This window comes from Drosophila persimilis, unplaced genomic scaffold (genome assembly GCF_003286085.1).
Source record: "Drosophila persimilis strain 14011-0111.01,24,50 unplaced genomic scaffold, DperRS2 tig00000000-arrow-pilon, whole genome shotgun sequence".
NCBI lineage: Eukaryota > Metazoa > Arthropoda > Insecta > Diptera > Drosophilidae > Drosophila > Drosophila persimilis.
Window position 1 is genome coordinate 7,197,830 of NW_020825288.1, and position 6,233 is coordinate 7,204,062.

Here is a 6,233-nt window from a genome sequence, read left to right on the forward strand (position 1 = left end):
CGACGGAGAGAGATAGACTGTTACGGGGGACGCGGCCGCGTGGCTTTCCGTTGCCGCTGCTGCAGTCGCGTTGCCTTAACAAAAAGCGAAAAATAACTGAGCAACAGACCGCTATCCACACCGTCGGGTGACGTCTTGGCCATTGCGCGCCACACACACCACCAACCCGCCAGCGCACACAGATAAACGCACACACACACAAACAATCACATGCTGGCGGGCAGGGGCACTGGAAATTTACGTTGCGTGGAAGCCAGGGCTGGAGACATCGCAACGGAACCAGTTGTAGTCGCATGATTATGAGCAGAGTGCGGTGAGGAGGGGGAGAGGAGGAATCGGTAGTAGCTCTATAAGGTATCAGTAAGGATGTTGCTCCAGGGCTGGGAGGAATACAGAAAGATTTCTTATAGGTTTTCCAAGATATTTCGATAGCGAATCCATTAAAAGGCAACAAAAGATAATAATTTAGTTAATAAATATGTTTATTTAGGTTTTCACACCCTCCCAAAACGTATACAAATTACTTTGACCCCGCAGAAAACCCCAAAATGTTAAAAACTTCTTTGGAATCAGCATAAAAACCGCATAATCACATGGGGAAAAATCCCCGCCGAACTGCTCTCGCATGCTCCACATGATTCCCGTGGCCCTGACGAATGACGATGTGAAGATAAACTAGACGATAACTGTCAGAGGAAAAAACGCAAAAGGCAATAGGAAAGAGAGCGCGAGAGAGCGCACAACCATCCATACCCACACAGAAGCAACCAAAATGTAGCGTAAAATTTATCGCATGCGATTGTTTTGAGCAGCAAGAGAATATGTCATTTGCTCTTACTGTGGTTTTCTCTTCACCCTCTCTATTGCCGTTCCTCTCTTGCATTTCTCACTCACATTTGGATGCCACTCGAAACTGGTTTCCACTCAAATGTTGGAATTTGGCGCGCAGCTCGTTTGTTGACATTTTCTATATGAAGGAACGTTTTGTTTTGATTTTAGTGCCGCTCTTGTGCCTCTCTCTCACTCTGTATCTGTCTGTCTCTTTCCCGCTTTCAAGTGTTCTCCCACTGAGTCTGTGGCATGCGGGAGGGGAGGTGGCTGGGGGCACATGTTGGATTTATGTATGCCACGCATCGCCATGCGGATGACTCATCGCGGGGTTTTTACACACGGACACACAGATACACGCACACAGATCAAGTGATGGCTTGTGTGAGAGAGTGGAATGGGGATGGGGAGAGGTAGGCCTCAGACAGGTTCAGAGGCAGCAACCATTTGTTGCCGTCTTGCTCTGCGGCAGTTAATGTATCTCTGAGATGCATTTGGGCGCGTGCTAAATGCATCTATTAGGCAGGGCAGTCGTTCCCGATTCGAGTCTGAGATCGCAGATCCTTTTCCATTAGCCACGGGCGGTAGGTAGCCGAAAATATGTCGCTGCCATTAGGTACGAGACGATCCTCTTCTCACTCTCTCTTCTCAGTCTCCTGGCCATCTCTCTCACTCACTCTCTGCGATAAGAGCCGTGTGTCTGAGTGCCTTCCGACTTGACTGGCGACGCGCCTTGCCTTGGCCTCGTGCCCCCTTCCCCCTGAACGGTCGTCCGGGCCAGAAGTGTCGACACTCAACATCAAGGTTGAGGGTTGATGGCCTCCTCCTCCTCCTCCTCCTCCGCTCCGCCCTTTTGTTGTTGTTGAGCAATTTGCCAGGCGACTGGCTTCTAGGCCAACATTGTGCACTGATTAGGTTACCATCCATTCTGCGCGAGTGGGTTAATATTTTACGGGTTACGATGGGCTCCACTCTTCCAGCCTTTATGCGAAACGGAAACGGAAATGGGCAGCAGGAATATTACGCGAGCTATTCTTTGTTCAGGATTTCACTTGAAATATGGTTTTAAAGAGATTCTGTTGCGATTGGTGGCTGGTGTGGTTTTAGGTGGTCTTTCCAGAATATCGTACAAAAATGAACGATTGTTGGGTGTTGCACAATTTTATGGATATTTTATATGTGTCTGGAGTATCGTAAACGTCTGAAATATTTCTAGTATCTTTATTATCGAAGAAAATTTTATTTTTCACAATTTTGTGGCTATATAATTATTTGTATGGGTATTTTCTTTGAAGTTAAGGCATTGTGTGATTTTGGTGTAATTTTCCATTCCTTAGAAATAATTTATTTCATTATTTTTTTGATGATATTCTTCCATATTCCACATATATTTTAGAAAAAATCATTAAAGATCCAAATAATTTCCGTATATTTGTTTATCTATTAGCGTCACTGTTCAAGATAAAAGATAGCACGCACACAAACAGATTGATCTACCATTTCCGGTGTATCCGGTATCTCTATCTTGCTAATCAAAACCACATTTTCCAATCCCTTGTTCATCGTCTTGAAAGTACAAGTACGCAAGTCATAATGATGGAAAAATGTATATATTTAACTATTAGATTACGTATTGTATTCTAATATTAAACACTTTACCGACATATAATTTATTTAAGTCAAACAACACTTGAGCGGTCATTCATTCACTGGGCGATACGATCTCTTGAATAATTTTTACATTGATTAAACGGAGGATCACGTCATGGAATGAACGTCATCGATTCGTATCTTTGAAGTCATCGATTTCGTGGAAATGCGATTAGATTTCTTAGAACTAAATGAATAATCCGAGGAAGTACTCCTAGTAGCCAACGGAACTGAAAGTGAGATTCTCCCAATACGGGTTAGAAAAATACAACCCATTAAATAAACCAATAAACCCATTTGTATCTAGAGAGAGTAGATACACAGAAGACGGTTCTGTGCCTTCAAGACGAAGCTTGATCGAGGGGCATAGCTGCATGACGCGGCAATCTCTAGCAATAAAGCCTTAAGGCTAGATGCAAATGTAGTCTATCGATTGACCAGCTATAAGGGCTATCCTCTTTACATATATCTAAGCCCTCAAAAATAGCCCCCGAATGGCAATCCTCTTTTGATTGTGTTTTATAGAGGTATATTCTATCCCTAGCCATTAATCATATAGCAAACCATTTCCGTTTGCAATTAAAAAACCCTCTACAAAAAGTAATTCCAGTGCATTTTGTGCTGTTTTCTACCTTTGGGCCTCCCCAAATGTATTTCATGGACACACTTTCGACAGAACAACAACAGCAAAAATCCAACCATAAAACAATCAAAATCCCAATCTAATTTCGAAAGGGCGGAGTGGGGGATTTTGGGGGAGAGACCTTCGAAAAACAGCTGATTATAAAACTTAAATGCTAATGGGGGCGCAAGTACGCGGAGGCGTGGCCCCTTGCAGCACTTTGCAACGCCAGTAAATGATTAACAAAATGAGTTAATGAGTTGTGTTGTAGAACCGTTTTGCACTAAGAAAACAACAGAAAAAACAGAGCAACAGAGCGACGATCATTAAAAAATTAAGCATACGAAATAATGACAGAAACAACAACGACCGCAAATTAAAGTTGTTAATTTTAAGCTCTTAATTGTTTTTGTAATAATTAATAAAAACAAAAACAGAGCCACAAAGCGAAAGGCTGGCCTCCAAGAAACAGCAACAGAAAGCGGCAAGGTTCAAGGACGACGAACAGATGCCTTTTGCATTTCCCTTAACCAAAAACATGAACTCTTAACAATACGATTATGTCTGGCAGTTAAGTAAAGCATTAAGTGCGGACCAGAACATAAGGTTTCGACTTCCAGTGAAGCTCCAGCGGCACTTAATACAGAAAACTACAAATGCAGTTTCATAAAGCAAGATTACATCTACTAGATTGCCGAAACTTGTTGCAATCGGATCATTTTTATAGTCAGTATGAAGAAAACACAAGGAACCCCTGTCATTAGGCTCTTTGAACACCTGGCTTTCGAAAAAATTAGTCCTAGAGCATACATACGTTTGATCCTTACGAATGCTGTCTATCTTAGTCTCGAGGCACTTGTCTTATGATCTGTCTGTGTAAATTTACATAGTTTTTCTAAAATGCAATCTCTAAAGATTAAAAAAAACTAACAACCAAGTCATACTCGTATTTGCAGGCATGATTCTGCGACATATAATCACTGTAGGAATATAATGGCTTTTTATAGCATCCGGAGTAGTCTTTGGGGAAAGCAGAGGTCGATCTTGAATAGAGGTCATACATGTTACACACTCGTGAAAGATCGGTTAGGTTTTTGCCAGGGATATGGGAAATCGAAGTTCTGCCCTAAAATTGTAAATACTCTGAGGTTGCTAAGAACTTTTAAGATCATTAAAAGCAGGTAGCATTTAATAGTCCAACAGAATATATAAACTCTTCGTTGAAGGGTTCTACTTCTAAAGAAAACATATAGCAAAACACTAAAAAGGCGAACCCTTTTCGAAAGAACATTAATTACTCACATATTATTAATATTATTGACCGTGAAAAGTGTTCTAAAGAAATGTTATATAAACGGTGCACAAATTGTGACTTTCGATACGCAAAAAACAAACAATAATGAAGTCATCCATTATACACCCTTCAGTATGTTGTGGGTAGTCTTTTACCCAAGAAATTGATACTGATATGAAAACACGCATAGAATTAATTACATCGACAATAAATCATCACAAAATGATAGTTTTGAAATAAAATTAACACGAATAAAGTTCTTTGAGGTCGGGGTTAGATCTTTGCTTAAAGAAAAGTCACAAAAGATGGATCTGCGACGACCTTTAACATTAGATAACTTCTTCTCAAAGAATTTCACTATAACATTCACCAACATTCTTATTTTAGAGATCTCTCCCTCGTTGAAAATAGCCTCCTTTTGGATTGTCATTTTCCAATCGTCGTATATCCAAAGCTTTTTATTTCTTGGAGTGCGGACTCTTGCCCTTTTACTGGGGGGATCGTTGTTATCATCATTGGGCTGCAAATACCAGTAAAAGGTGGTCCTAACCAACAGCAAATGATTTGGCCCAGTCATCATTTGGACGAGCACGAGTACGAGCCGTAGATAAGACCCGTAGCAGCTCTTCCCCCGCCCCGAAACACCGAAACACCATGCAATGCTCTTGGCATTTCCGTTCTACGGATTTCAAGCTTTTATTTACGCTTTCGACTGGGGCCGGACTGGGGCCACTTCCTGGCCGGATTGGCACTACACATTCGTGACTTCGGACCTCAAGCGACATCTTATCTGGAAGAGTGAGGGGTCCGGTGCTCGGGGTCCGGAGTGTCGTGTGCTGGCCGTCTGTCTGTCGTTCGGGGCACTCTGCTGGCTGTTGGCCGTTGACGCTGATGATAATGCCTTGGCCAAGTAGACTTTCGGTCGCTACAACAAGGGCATGCATCACCAGGTTTATTTTCACTTCATGATGACGCTTTATTCTGGCTCGGGATCGCTTATCAGAGGGCGAGTTGGGTGATCGGATTACTGCGATGATCGTTCTGGAGAGCCAACACTTGTAATACGAAATCTGTTCAATCTGTTATCTGAAACTGTCTACGGGATTCATTTATTTAAATTTATTTATATACAAATATACATATATATTGTACATTTAACGAGAGGATCTCCCCCCATGTTTAAACAAATTAAATTACTCGAAATGTATTTTGTATTGTTTGTTTTTTTTGGGGAGTGGCTTTCCCACGCCACAGAAAGCAGCAAGCGAGGGGCAGTAAATATTTACTTACAGATAAAGGCAGCACAAAATTGAAGCATATATTTCATACATGTATATTTTGTTTTTTGGAAGAAAAGAGGGCAATCCACTCTGCCTCACAGCAACATTTCGTATACGTGATATATGTCGGACCACATCAAGTATACGCCCCACCGACGCCATTTTCCTTAGTTTTCCTCCCCCCCTCCTGAGACCCCCAGCTCAGCTGCGAGTAAAACGCAATTATAAAGATGAAGCCACAACGAGTACGGGGGTTTGGGGGGGGGGAGGGGGGTAACACTCCACATCGAGTGGCCAAGCGCCGCCCACAAAACCGCAAAATGAAAGGCGACAACAAATCACAAAGAGCTCTCAAGCCGCGAGATGAGTAGGAGCGAGAAAGAGGGAGCGATGAGGCGAGTAGTGGAAGCGGGTTGGAGAATACAGATATATATATATACATATAGAATGAATGCTAATGCGTATGCAGTGGGAACCCTGGGAGGGTGACACATTTTGCGGTAACCATTGTTTTCCTCAAACATCTCCACTATCGCAGGGAAATGCACAAAGAAAGAAC